General features: G+C 44.4%; 1 pseudogene and 1 gene segment (V, D, J or C); one reads left to right on the top strand and one right to left on the bottom strand.

The window, feature by feature from the left end:
- The window catches only part of LOC136407738 (immunoglobulin heavy constant mu-like), a 318,310-nt gene that overhangs the window by 52,617 nt on the left and 250,704 nt on the right, over window positions 1–14,989 (bottom strand).
- On the top strand, window positions 4,517–6,870 carry LOC136375795 (disintegrin and metalloproteinase domain-containing protein 20-like; annotated as a pseudogene).

The following is a 14,989-nucleotide window of genomic DNA, read 5'->3' as shown; positions in this document are numbered from 1 at the left end:
AAACAGTTATAAAAAAACTCCCAACAAAAAAAAGTCCGGGGCCCGATGGCTTCACAACAAAATTCTACCAAATATTCAAAGAAGAACTAATTCCTATCCTTCTCAAACTATTTCAAAAAATTCAAGAGGAAGGAAAACTTCCAAGCTCCTTTTATGAGGCAAGCATAATTCTGATTCCAAAACCAGGCAAAGATAACACAAAGAAAAAAAATTATAGGCCAATATCTCTGATGAATATAGATGCTAAAATCCTCAACAAAATATTAGCAAACCGGATCCAACAATATATGGAAAAAATCATACACCATGATCAAGTGGGATTTATTCTGGGGAGGCAAGGCTGGTACAATATTCGTAAATCAATCAATGTGATTCATCACATAAACAAAAAGGAGAAAAACCATATGATAATTTCAATAGATGCAGAAAAAGCATTTGATAAAATCCAGCACCCATTCATGATCAAAACTCTCAGCAAAGTGTGAATACAGGGAACATACCTCAACATGATAAAAGCCATCTATGAGAAACCCACAGCCAACATCATACTCAATGGGCAAAAATTAAAAGCAATACCCTTCAGATCAGGAACAAGGCAGGAGTGCCCCCTTTCACCACTCTTATTTAACATAGTCCTGGAAGTCCTAGCCACAGCAATCAGACAAGAAGAAGAAATAAAAGGCATTCAAGTTGGAAAAGAAGAAGTAAAACTATCATTATTTGCAGATGATATATAATGTATATAGAAAACCCTAAAGTCTCAGTCAAAAAGCTACTGGACCTGACAAATGAATTCAGCAAAGTGGCAGGATATAAAATGAATATTCAGAAATCAGAGGCATTTTTATACACCAACAATGAACAGTCAGAAAGAGAAATTAAGGAACCAATCCCCTTCACAATTACAACCAAAAAAATAAAGTACCTAGGAGTAAACTTAACCAAGGAGACTAAAGACTTGTACTCGGAAAATTACAAAGCATTGATAAAAGAAATCAAGGAAGATACAAACAAGTGGAAGCATATACCGTGCTCATGGTTAGGAAGAATAAACATCATTAAAATGTCTATATTACCCAAAGCAATCTATAAATTCAATGCAATACCAATTAAAATACCAATGACATACTTCAAAGATATAGACCACATATTCCAAAAATTTATATGGAACCAAAAGAGAACACGAATAGCCTCAGGAATCTTAAAAAAGAAGAATAAAGTGGGAGGTATCACACTTCCTGATATCAAGTTATACTACAAGGCCATTGTACTCAAAACAGCCTGGTACTGGCATAAGAACAGGCATATAGATCAATGGAACAGAACAGAGAACCCAGAAATAAACCCACAGTTCTATGGATAACTGATATTTGACAAAGGAGGTAAGGAAATACAATGGAGTAAAGACAGCCTCTTTAACAAATGGTGTTGGGAAAATTGGACAGCTACCTGCAAAAAAATGAAACTAGATCACTAGCTTACACCACTCACAAAAATAAACTCAAAATGGATAAAAGACTTAAATGTAGGCCGTGAAACCATAAGCATCTTAGAAGAAAACATAGGCAGTAAGCTCTCCGACATCTCTCGGAGCAATATATTTGCTGATTTATCTCCACGGGGAAGTGAAATAAAAGACAGGATAAACAAATGGGACTATATCAAACTAAAAAGTTTTTGCACAGCTAAAGACAACAAGAACAGAATAAAAAGACAAACTACACAATGGGAGAACATATTTGACAATATGTCTGATAAGGGGTTAATAACCAAAATTTATAAAGAACTTGTAAATCTCAACACCAGGAAGACAAATAATCCAATCCAAAAATGGGCAAAAGAGATGAATAGACACTTCTCCAAAGAGGACATACAGATGGCCAATAGGCATATGAAAAAATGCTCAACATCACTAATCATTAGAGAAATGCAAATTAAAACCACAATGAGATATCACCTCACCAGCCAGAATGGCGCTCATCAACAAAACAACACAGAATAAGTGCTGGCGAGGATGTGGAGAAAAGGGAATCCTCCTGCACTGCTGGTGAGAATGCAGACTGGTGCAGCCACTGTGGAAAACAGTATGGAGATTCCTCACAAAACTGAAAATCGAACTGCCTTTTGACCCAGCTATCCCACTTTTAGGAATATACCCCAAGGACACTATAGAACGGCTCCAAAAGGAGAAATGCACCCCCATGTTTGTGGCAGCATTGTTCACAATAGCGAATATCTGGAAACAGCCCAAGTGTCCGTCAGAGGATGAGTGGATTAAAAAGCTTTGGTACATATATACTATGGAATACTACTCAGCCATAAGAAATGATGACATCGGATCATTTACAATAACATGGATGGACCATGATAACATTATATGGAGTGAAATAAGTAAATCAGAAAAACTAAGAACTATATGAATCCATACATAGAAGGGACATAAAAATGAGACTCAGAGACATGAACAAGAATGTGATGGCAACAGGGGTGGGGGATGGGGCGAAGAAGGAGAGAGGGGTTGGGGGAGGGGAGGGGCAAAAAGAAAACCAGATAGAAGGTGACAGAAGACAATTTAACTTTGGGGGAGGGGTATACAGCATAATCAAATGTCAAAATAATCTAGAGATGTTTTCTCTCAACATATGTACCCTGATTTATCAATGTCACTGAATTAAATTTAATAAATAAATTAAAAAAAAAGAAAGTCAATTAACATAGCTTTTAGTCAGAAGCTTCCAATCTTGATACAAAAGACTCAAACAGGCCTTAAAACAGACAGGTTTAGACATTAAACAGAGGACTTATACACAAACAATGCGCGCCTATTTCAATTAAATAAAACCGGATAATTTGATGAACAAAGACAAAGCCTCACAGACGAGGGAAAGCTCTCCCTCGTGACCTCAGGTGCACATAGGTCATGGCACAAGAGATTTCTTAACCAGGGGTTTTAGAAACAGAAACATTAAAATAAAGACTGAGATCTCGACAAACACAGAGACGTCTCTTGGAAGTCTTGGGTCGAGATTAATCAATCCAGGTTAGCTCAGCCTCCACTGATTCAGTGTGATGCGAGACTGACTAATCCTGGACGGACTTAACCTCCATTAGCCTTCCTAGAGATAGACGCATGTCCTCACTTCTGGCATTTTACCGAAAGCCTCATGTAGATACCTCTGGAAGTCCTGGGCAGGATGAAGTCTCCACTAGTACCTCTCATAGAGAAACAGACATCCCCGAGAGCCTCAAGCAGGACCCAATCCCACCAGTTGTCATTCCAGAGTTTAACCAGAAGTCCTTCTCCTAGCAAAACCCAAAGCAAGACCACTAAAACTTTCCACCAATGTCTTGGTCTTGGAAAGTGTAAAGCCAGAAGCCATGGCCACCATCACAGCAACTTGGCCCATGCAGGTTCGCATTGGATTCGGACAGTCGGTAAAGAAACAACGGAGCCAAAAACTGGTGGGCCATTAGCTTTAATCCTAGCTTGCACCCGGCAGGCAAGCAAAAAATACACACTGGGCTCCAAAACCCATTCACATTCAGTGCTCACAAAGCTACTGACTTATCCGAGTTTCCTAGAATCAAAGGTTTCTAGCTCACCAGACTTAATCACCTCTGTTCCCCATCTCCTTCCTTCTCCCTGCACAAAGCTCTTGGTCTGCCCCACTTTATAGTGCAGAAATCAAAACCTTTAATCCAATATACAAAATAGGGAAGTCTCTAATACAAAGTCACTTATCTGAGGTATAATGAGATTGCACCACCCCACATCAAAAGGGATGGAGGCCCTGGCCAGTTGGCTCAGTGGTAGAGCGTCGGCCTGGCGTGCAAGAGTCCCAGGTTCGATTCCCGGCCAGGGCACACAGGGGAAGCGCCCATCTGCTTCTCCACCCCTCCCCCTCTCCTTCCTCTCTGTCTCTCTCTTCCCCTGCTGCAGCCAAGGCTCCATTGGAGCAAAGTTGGCCCAGGCGCTGAGGATGGCTCTATGGCCTCTGCCTCAGGCCCTAGAATGGCTCTGGTTACAGCAGAGCAACGCCTCAGATGGGCAGAGCATCGTCCCCTGGTGGGCATGCCGGGTGGATCCCAGTTGGGCGCATATGGGAGTCTGTCTGACTGCCTCCCTGTTTCCAACGTCAGAAAAAAACAAACAAACAAACAAAAAAGGGTGTGGGAAAGGTTTAGTCCTAAAACCAAGCCCCAGGCTACAAGGATCCTGCCTGCCCACAGCCTGCACCCAACACACATTAATATCACCTGGGCGATGGGCTTCCATGTGAGCAGCGCCATCTTTAACAAAGTGAGCATAATATATATATTTTATCTGCTCAACATACCCGTAACAAGGAAGACAGCAACCCACAGAGAGTGGCCCAGGTGTCCTGTGGGTGAGTGTTGGTGAAGAATGTAACTGCTGTAACAGAGACACATAATCAAATACAGAGGGAGACAGGTGTGCTCTGCTTCCTTCTCATTCACTCCCCCATGGGCATCACAGACACCTCCCCTCCCCCTCATGTCCAGCCGCACCCACTGCCACGCCCTGTGACTCTTACCTATACCCCAGCTGACACACCCAGGGGAGTTTCTATGTCACAATCTGCTTGTGGCCTGGTTAGGTGGTGAGGACCCACCTTCACTGCAGACCCTGCCTTTCTCCATTCCTGTTGACGGTTGTCCCCAACAGGGCATGAGTCTGGCAGAGGACTCGGACCCCCTGTGGGTGGCCTCCTTCCTACCAGTGCTTTGGGTGGTGTGGTCTCCAGTCCAGGGTTCTCCAGGTCGACCGTCATGGCGCTACATCTCCTCTGAGGTGGTGATTCCCCAGAAGCAAGTGCACCATGGCAAAGGCGGTCAGGTGCCCGGCTGGCTCTCCTACAGCCTGAGGTTCGGGGGACAGAGACACGTTATCCGCCTGCGGCACAAGAAACTGTTTATGTCCAGAGATTTGCTGCTGATGACTCAGGACGACCAGGGAGCCTTGCAGGTGGAGTACCCTTTTGTCCCCCTTGACTGCTACTACCTTGGCTACCTGGAGGGGGTTCCTCTTTCCATGGTCACTGTGGACACGTGCTATGGGGACCTAGAAGGTATTATGAAGGTGATGACCTTGCCTATGAAATCAAGCCCCTCAAGGACTCCTGAACCTTTGAACACGTGGTTTCCAGATAGTGTCAGACACCAAGGCAATAGGACCCATGTACTCACTGGGGTACAAGGAAGAGAGGCACCCCCTGTTCTTTCCAGCCAATGCCAGTGCAGCCCCCGGAATCAGTAGTAAGCTTTATGCATCACATAAAGCAAATATAAAAGGCTGTGTAATGAGTTCTAGATCAACATTCAGTAATGTGTCACAGACTGCCCAGTATCTGATAAATATAGTTAGCGTAGCTGATACCATGCTCCAAGGTCTTGATATGAGATACTATGTCAGCGTAATGATCATTTATAATAGAGCAGATCCAACTGCAATGGACAACTTTGAAGTGCCAGGGAGTGCCTTTCCTACCTATTATGCAAGGAACATTTATAATATTTTTAAGCCACACTCATCCAGGATTGTGGTTAACGACAAGATCAAAGACATGACTTTTCCACCTTCTGTATATGATGTGTGCACAGACCATAATGTCATTGTGGTTGGTCAACTAGGCAGACATTATTTATTGTTGTCTATTATAGCCACCCAACATATTGCAAGAAATTGTGGTATCAGTTATGATGAAAAATATTGTGTTTGCCAAAGACGGACCACCTGCATCATGTCCAGACACCCAGTACTGACAGACGCCTTCAGTAACTGCTAATTTTTGTGCATGTACAACATATTTCTCCTAGCCTTGAAAGTTGCGTGTTTACAACCAACTTTATTACAATAAAAGCCTGACATATGTTCGGTGTGGGAACTCTGTGGTGGATGAAGGTGAGCACTGTGACTGTGGATCCTTCAAGCAGTGTCATCACAACCCCTGCTGCAACGCTGACTGTACCTTTACACCCGGAAGCGCGTGTAACACAGGCAGATGCTGCACAAACTGCACCTACTCGCCCAGAGGAACGCTCTGCCGACCAATCCAGAACATCTGTGACCTTCCAGAGTACTGCCTCGGGCACACCTTTATGTGCCCTGATGACTTTTATCTGCAAGATGGAACCCCGTGCACCGAGGAAGGCTACTGCTTCCATGGGAACTGTACTGACCGCAACATGCACTGCAAGGAGGTCTTTGGTGAAGGTGCCTGGAACGCTCCAGACGCCTGCTACGTGATCAATAGAAGGGGCCACAGGTTTGGACACTGTGGGACTGGTACTGAGTTTCGTCCTGTGTCTTGTGCTCAAGAAGACATTCAGTGTGGACGCCTACAGTGCACCAATGTCACTCATCTGCCTAAGCTGCAAGAACATGTTGGATTCCATCAGAGTGTGTTCGAGGGGTCTTTGTGTTTTGGAGTGGGGTCACATCGGGGGGCAGGAACAACTGATGTTGGTGCTGTGAGACCTGGTACCCCCTGTGGTGGTGGAAAATTCTGTCTGAATAATCACTGCAATGGTACTGTGGCTGGAATGAATTATCACTGCCCTCCCAAGAAATGCAATCTGAGGGGAGTTTGCAACAACAAAGGGCACTGTCATTGCCAGTTAGGCTGGGACCCCCCACAGTGTATAAACAAAGGACCTGGAGGGAGTGTGGACAGCGGACTCCCTCCAAGAAGAATGTGGTCAGTAACGCAGAGTGACCTGTCAGTGCCGTATCTGAGAGTGGTCTTTGGTCGAATATACACCTTCATAGCTTCACTCCTCATTGCAGTGGCCATGATTGTGAGAACTGTCAGGACGATCACAGTCAGAGAAGTGACAGTTGAAGACTAAAGAGCAAATCAGCCTTGTGACCCCTGTACAACTCTAGGCAATATAGGACATCTTTATGAGAATAAGCATCACCAGCTGGCAGAGCTAAAGCCCACATTCCTGGACATCGCAGGGTTCCTGCTGTACTTCACAGGGCAGTGAGAGGTGTGGGCGTTTTCACACCAGCTGTCTCTGACAGGTCGCTGGCCAGCACCCTCAAATAAAGCTGAAAACCAGATGATGGTGTCCTGCACTGTTTTTGTAAGTCTTTAAGAACTTAAACTGAGACTGAGTCCCTGGCTCGCAGAGGAGACCTGGTCAGTAGCTGGTCTTGACCTGTGGGCACTTGTCCAGGATTGGTGAAAGTTTCCACAGGGTCCTTTAGGGCCAGTTCATGACATTTCCCCACAACACTGCTCCTGATCACAGAGGGTCACCTCAGTGTTGGGTGATCTCATCTTCTCTATGCAGATTGGGTTCAGGACAATGGTATGCTCCTCGCAGCCAAGCCTGCCCGTGTCACAGTGGTGTGGCTTTGGGGTGCGTCTGAGACTGAGGGTCATGGTCTCCCTGGTGACCTCTGTGCCTCCCCTGGTGGAGGCTGTGGTCCAGGGACATTCGGTCAGAAAATGAGGGGGAAGTGGCCATCCCTGACCCTGGCCTTCAGAGGGGGTCTCAGTATGTTAGTTCCCCTTCCTCCTCACTGTGCAGTTCAGAGAAGGGCCAAGGAAGTGCTCCTGGGTCGTGGTGCAGATCAGACACCGTCTCCACAACAGACCGTGGGCTGAAAAATCAGACAACCGCTGTATCTAAAGAGCTTGCAATGAAATGTTTCATAAGGTAATGCCCAATTAATAAAATTTTTATTTCACAGCAACATATACAACTTATAGTACCTCCCATTGATACAGGCACACCGCATGGATTAAAAGCCAACATTCCGCAAATTCAACGACCGGGAATATCCATGGTGGACAGACATGCTAGGTGGATGTTAGGAGATGGAGTTGGGAGACATGAATGTCCCTGTTCTGTCCACTCTGTTATGAGGGCCCTGAGACAATATCCAATTCTAATGCAGATGGACATCGCAGTTTGAGAGTCAGTAGGTCAGGTTTAACTGTCACTGATGCAGCTGCCCTGTGGTCCAATGTGGCATCTGTCATTGTCCCCCTGGGCCATGCACACTCTGAATCTTCTCTGTAACACTAAGGGGACAGGGTTTCTCTGTGTAGCTTGTTTGTTGCGAAGTCCCAGATCAAGACCACAGAGGCACCATGACCCCTGATCTCCTGGCCATGAGCAACAATTTGAAAGATGCAATTTTTCTCTTTCATTTGGAATGCGATATAACAAATGAATAGACTCTGCTAATTCCAGACTGACCTCTGGATTTTCGAGGAGACAAAGTAGACTGAGTTCTGAGAAGATGCTTTTCTGTCACTGGAATCAGAGACCCTGAGACGTTAGGGCAGTGGTTCTCAAACATTTTGAAGTCAGGGTGCATTTAAAATCCTACAAATAATTGTAGGCACACCATAAACAAATTTCTGAGAAGTATGTTATAATAATTAAGTCAAACATTAAAGAAAAAATATAAAGTCCAAGCATGGTTTTATGGTAATTAAATGAAATAAATACTACCAAATTAAATTTATTCTGACATTAAAAAACATTTTTATGTTCCATTTTTTGAGTTATGCTTTTTAGAATTCATAAAAATGAAGGGTTAAAAAATAAAAACACGACAAAAAGTTATCTTTATATATATATAAATATATTCTTAGTAAGATGTAGTAAATTTGGCAGGTCCCGGCACAAATGTGTTAAGTTTTTTCATTCTTGTGTTTATGAGAAATATGAGCCTGATGTGTTCTAGCGATTTCTTCAATGTTTGGGTATATATTTGAAAGGCAAACTTTCATTTCCTCATCAATACATTGAAGAATTCTTCTGTTTTTACTCTTCAATGTGTTGAGTGAAGAAAACTCCCACCATACTTATCATCTTAACTTCACACCAAACAAAGGTTAGAAGAAACTTGCCTCCAGTCTTTCCGGGGGACATGGGGGTAGTGTAAACAATCCAGCATCTCAGCTGAACAGCCTTTTACAACCTAATCAGGCAAGTGAGGTGAGGGGTTGGGCAGACTGTCAGCTTACAGGAAATTCCCCACACCTCTGTCCCCTAAAAATCTAAACTCTGAGAACTCTGTTGGTATTCTGGTCTGCAACAGATACATATTCCTCTGAAATACCATAGGGCACACCTGGAAATCTAGGGCGCACACTTTGAGAACCACTGCGTTAGAGAGAGATTCATGGATCTGATGGGAGGCTGTGGAAAAGTTAACTTACCACTCAGAGAACTTTATAGAGCTGTGTGTGTAAAACCAACATTGGAACAGGTGAGCAACAGAAATGACCTGGAAAGTGTGAGGACCCGGAGAGGACTGAGCTCCAGTGTGTCTAGGAAGAGGGATGGATCCTGACACCCGGATGAGCGGTGGAGTATAAAGCATCTTCTCTCGGGGAAGTTGCTGACATAACCACTCTGGGGGAGTCTGGGAACAAGATTGTGGAGGGTTTGGGGACCCCTAGTGGTCACTCTGACCCATGCAGGCTGCAAGACCCTTGTGGCTTAACCAGCTTTCTCTCTACACACCCAGGACTTGGGGCTGAAAGAGCTCAACTTTATGGTCAGAACTTGACTGTGTGAAAGGGAGAGGGACATGAGACATGGACAGTGAGGATATCTTGTATCATTTGCAATGTCTTCTTAGTTACAATTATAAGAGTATTTGTGGTTAATTTAGTATTTGCAACTTTTGTGGTTAGACCTTAATTGAAGAAATCATCCATATTATAGTTTTACAGAATTTGAGTGGAAAGAAATATGACTTTACAATGTATGATCTTTGACTCTGTATTTATGGATAAATTTCTATCTGCACGTCTTTGCTGTTAACTGTTAAGCTGGACTGAGTTAGGCTCCCTGATCTTCCTGCTTCTCTCTCTACTTCTCTCTTAAGGTGAGGTTCACATTAGTCCTGAGGGCTTGTCACATTGTTTCATTACCTGAGTGTCACACTGCCCTGTGTTTCATCCCTCCCGAGTCATTAGAATTAGAAAGGACGTTGAGTAGTGAAAGCTTCAGGTGGGACCACAGGAAGTTCCATTCCATCACTCACCTGGAGACACACAGTCTTTTCTGTACAGCTGCCTTCAACTGGACCGTCAATCCTCTAATATTTATGGCTCATTTAATAGTTACTGAGGGAACACTATTTTCCTGGTCAGTAGCCCCATCCTAGGCAGCAGGTGATGTAAGCTTTCTCAGCACTGAAATCACACCTGAAAAAACAGCTGATTTTGGAGTCACCATCAGGTTAAGGTACAATGATTTACAAACATTCTCTAGTTTAATGTCCCACACACAGACAAATCAGCACCTGAATGTGGATGAGGTAGGAATCACCTGGAGATTTGGAGGCCTTGACTGTGGCATGAGTCTCTGAATTCCTTGTTTTGTTTTCCTGAACACAGGCAGTTTTAGTGGCTTTCATGTTGTTTTCCCTAACAGAACACCCTCACTCCTTAGTTCAGGGAAACAAGTGGGAGTGTCCTCTGCATGCAGTATGTCCTATGGGGATCATTTACACCATGCATAAGGGGGAAGTAACCACCTGATAAAATCAAGGACTCCCTGAGACCCTGTGAGAAGGACTGAGAGGAAACTGCGTGGAGCACCTGATCTTCATAAGCCCCTGCTTTGACCACAGTGACATCTGAGATCTGAAATCAATGTCATTTCAGACAGAACCTTTAGTAAACTTTGTTCCTCAATGCACAGTCTCTCTGGAACTGTCACAGTCTTTTAGGAAGGCTGGAGAATATCAATGTTGCACCATTTTAGTCGTGTGGTGTCATCATCATCAAGCAACCTGACCTCCCCTTCATTCTGGTGCTTCTGTCCTGAAAACTGACTCAAGGAATAAAATCAATAGAAGAACCTTAAATCTCTGTGATGGTTATCCAAGTTACAGGCCTTTATTTTTCTTTCTTTTTTGTTTGGCGAAGAATACTTCCATGTAGACCCGTCGGGTAAGAACTTAGTAGATTGTACAGGAATTTATTTTCTAGAAGCATCATGACCAAAGATACAATGTGCAGATCTCTGTGACCAGACTGTTCTGATTGCTGCCTAGACACTCTGTTAGCAAGGTTTCTGTGACCACCTTGTCTTTGTGTTAAGGGGAGTCAGTTGGGAGGTTCCATACCAGTGACACCCCAAGAAACAAGGGTTTCATCACCAATATTTTGCTTCACAATATTCTTCTTAAGTGAAATGAAAGAGGACTCCATGGAGAGCAGGCACCATTAGGGCTGGGGAAGAAACATGAAGATGGTCTTGGAGCATCTCATACTGAGGGAAGGTGAGGAGGTGACAGAGAACACACAGGACATTTGTAAAGGACCCAGAGCCCTCAGGGTAGAGCTGCCAATGCACAGAAAACTTCCTGAAATTCTAACTACAAGTTAATAACAGATTGAATTTTAATCACATATAAAATAAATTATATTTTCCATTATCTATACCAATGAATCATTCAATAAATAATGCCAATTATGATACTAGAGATACCTATCTTAAATGTTAATTTCCATAAACATTGCCTGTTGTGAGATCACAAAAGATAAATTTTCTTCCACCTTTCCAAGTCCTTCTGATAGGCTAATAATCAAATTAACAGTATAGAAATTAACATCAGAAAGTGTAAAAATTAACTTCAGATGTACAGGTGGGGGTACCATAAGAATGTGAGACCCAAGGATGGGGCAGCTGAGGCTTCTAAGCCACCTGCAGCCGGGAGAGGAGGTGGGTTGTGGTGTGGACTCTGTAGGGCAGGGAGACAACTCACATGGGGATGGAAGTTCAAGGGTTTGGTAAGTAAATGTCTGCTGGGCAATCTTGAACAAATGGGCAGAGGAGACTTTGAATAAATGGGATGTTGTGTCCATGACACGCTCCTGTCCTCAGTCTGACACTCAGCACACAGAGAAGGAATCAGGGTTTCTGTGGGGCCGGGCTTCCTGTTTTGTCTGGTGCTCATTCACCTGTGGGAAGGTCAGAGGCAGATTAAGATCGGTTGAGGCTTCAGGTGCAAAAGAAAATATTGGGCCCCCTGTCATTAAAAAAAAAGTGTAAAGTTGGGATTTTGCAGGGTCCTTCAGAAGTTGGGATCCATGGCATGCGACTGGTGTGCCCGCCATTAAATCGGCCTCTGCGGAAGACCCTTGTTTTGTGAGCTGTGGGAGACACAGCCGAGAGGTGAAAACATACATGTGCACACAGAGTCACAACACCATGTGCAAGGAAATTAGCATGAGCACAAACACATACACACAGTCACTCTCTCAAACACACACACAGCTTTTAGTAAACAGATACGTCACCTGCCTCCAGGTTTCTGCAGTGCTGCAAGGTCCTGATACTCATGGTACAGTGATGGCTGGACAATGACCCTTAAAAATGTGCAGATTTTACGGTGGTACCTGTGTGTGTTCTCTTAAGTCACAGGATTTACAGATGTGAATAAGTTAAGATTAATGAGTTCAAGGGGTTGACATGGGAGATTATTTTAAATTATATGGTCAGGACATCAGTGTAATAACAGGTGTCCTTTTCACAGGAAAGCTAATGAAAATCACACTAAAATATTTTGAGTCTAGGAAAAAGATGGTGTGGGTTTCCACCTCACCTGGGTGAGTGAGAATCAAGAGGTTAACACGTGTGGTATGAAGGACAGAGAACTGTCGGGAGGATCCTGGGTGTGGATCCAAATCCACGAGAGGTGTGGTTGTCAGGAGTCTTGGCCAATCTGGGCACAGCTGGGCATGGAGGGGACAGAGAGCCTGATCTCAGCACACAGGTCACTAGGTTGTGCTGGCGTCTCTGTTTGAGGAAAATGTTTCCCCAGTATAGGGAAGGCAAGAGCACTTTGGATGCTTTCTTTGTAGCAAAAAGAGAGAAAATAATCTAATATGGTGAAGGAAAAGTCAGTACTAACAGCTAACATGTCATCTGTAATCAGGCAACGTTACAGCCTCATTTGTTGTCTCAGTGAGAATATGAGAAATTATAGCCACAGAGAAGGAAGAAGTGCCCCTGGATGCAGCTGAGAGCTTTGAGAGGAAACCCTGCTCCCACAGGAAGCCTCTTCCTTCCCCACCTCCCTCTGCACCTGCTCCTGGGGCTGGTCTCGGGCTCCGTGGGTCCGGAGCGCCCCCTGGTGTCCTGAGCGTCCCCTGCAGCCCGGCCCTCCCGTCCCCGCAGGGAGGTTTGTGTCTGGGCTCACACTGACTTCCCCTCCCTGTGTCTCTCGCACAGTAATACACGGCCGTGTCCTCGGCTCTCAGGCTGTTCATTTGCAGATACAGCGTGTACTTGGCATTGTCTCTGGAGATGGTGAATCGGCCCTTCACAGAGTTTGCGTAGTATGTACCACCGCCATTACTGTTAATGTATGAGACCCACTCCAGTCCCTTCCCGGAAGTCTGGCGGACCCAGTGCATCCAATTGTTACTGAAGGTAAATCTGGGGCTGCACAGGTGTGTCTCAGAGACCCCCCTGGCTGCACCAAGCCTCCTCCAGTCTCCACCAGCTGCTGCTCACACTGGACACCTGCAAACATAATGTCATCTTGGTCAGGAAACTATCACACTATAATTAATTCTCTCAGTCACCTTAACTCACAAACTCAGTGTCTTTTTCTGCATAAATTACCTCTGAAAATAGCAATAAAAATTAACCCAGCTGATCCCAAACATCATGGTGAGTGGTCTGTGTTCAGTACTAAGCAGGGAATGGACCCAGATGGAAATCTCTTGCCTGGCTTTTGACTCGAAGGATTAGGGCTGGGCTGGTTTTCATGAGGAGAGGGGGCCTTATTTGCATATCATTCTACAATTTTGGGAGCTCTGGGGTAGAGCTTTATAGAGGGCAGTGCCTCAGTTCTACTGTGAGCATCCTCTGAAGTGCAGTGGTCATGACAACATTTCAATTAAAATAAAGAATCATATGTAGATTTGAGGCATGATGAATAGACCACTTCTGGTAAGAGTGAACGCTGCATCTGGGCCTGTGCTTCTCCCCAGGAGTCCCCATTGCTCTCCTGAAACTACTGCAGAGCAGAGTGAGACCTGCCCTGTGAGGTAACAGAAACCTTTGTATGTAATGAGAGAATCAACTAATGTCTGTACTCTAGTGTTACCTACATGTCAGGGCTGGAGACATGCACACACCTGGGAAGAGACCCCAGGCTGCAGATCATGTGAGAGTGAACTTTGTGTACATGGTGATGTTGGTGCCTGAGCCCTGTTACCTCTGGATTCTGGAACTTGAAGGAGACAAAGAAGACTGAGTGTTGAGAAGTTGGTATTTTCTGATTTTCTTAAATTAATTTAATTTTTATTGAGAAAATTAAATTTAACAGTATGACATTAATCAATTACAATACATAGACTTCAGGTAAATATTTCTGTAGCATTTGAACTGTTCATTATGTTGTATATTCATCATCCAAATTCAAATTATTTTTTTCACAGTATATTTGTTCCTCTTTACTCTCTACCCTCCACTTTCTCCCCACATCTCCCTCCCCTGAGAAGTTGCTTTTCTGTCACTGGGATCAGAGTCACTGAGAAGGTTGAGAGATTCATGGAGCTGATGGAGAGGTTATAGGAACATTAACTTACGAGTGACAGCACTTTATAGAGCTGTGTGTGTGTAGAACCAACATTGGAACAGGTGAGCGATAGAATGGACCTGTCTAGTGAGAAGACTTGGAGGGGATTGAACACCCACTGTGTCTAGGAAGAGCAGTGGATCCTTACAGCTTGACAGGCAGTTGGGTTTTATCCGTGTTCTCCAGTGGAGTTGCGCTTGTAACTGCTCAGGGGATGTTTGGGAAGAAGATTGTGGAGGTGATGTTGCCCCCTCATGGTCACTCTGAGCCATGGAGGCTACATGACCTTGTGACTTAACCAATCTCCTCTCTATACTCCCAAGACTTGGGGATGGAAGAGCTCACGTTTAAGGTTAGGATTTTACTGGTGAAGGGAAGAGGGATATGAGGACA

The sequence above is a fragment of the Saccopteryx leptura genome, chromosome 6 (genome assembly GCF_036850995.1).
Source record: "Saccopteryx leptura isolate mSacLep1 chromosome 6, mSacLep1_pri_phased_curated, whole genome shotgun sequence".
NCBI classification, from domain to species: domain Eukaryota; kingdom Metazoa; phylum Chordata; class Mammalia; order Chiroptera; family Emballonuridae; genus Saccopteryx; species Saccopteryx leptura.
The sequence above is the reverse complement of the archived record's forward strand: the minus strand, read 5'-3'. Positions and strand labels throughout refer to the sequence as shown.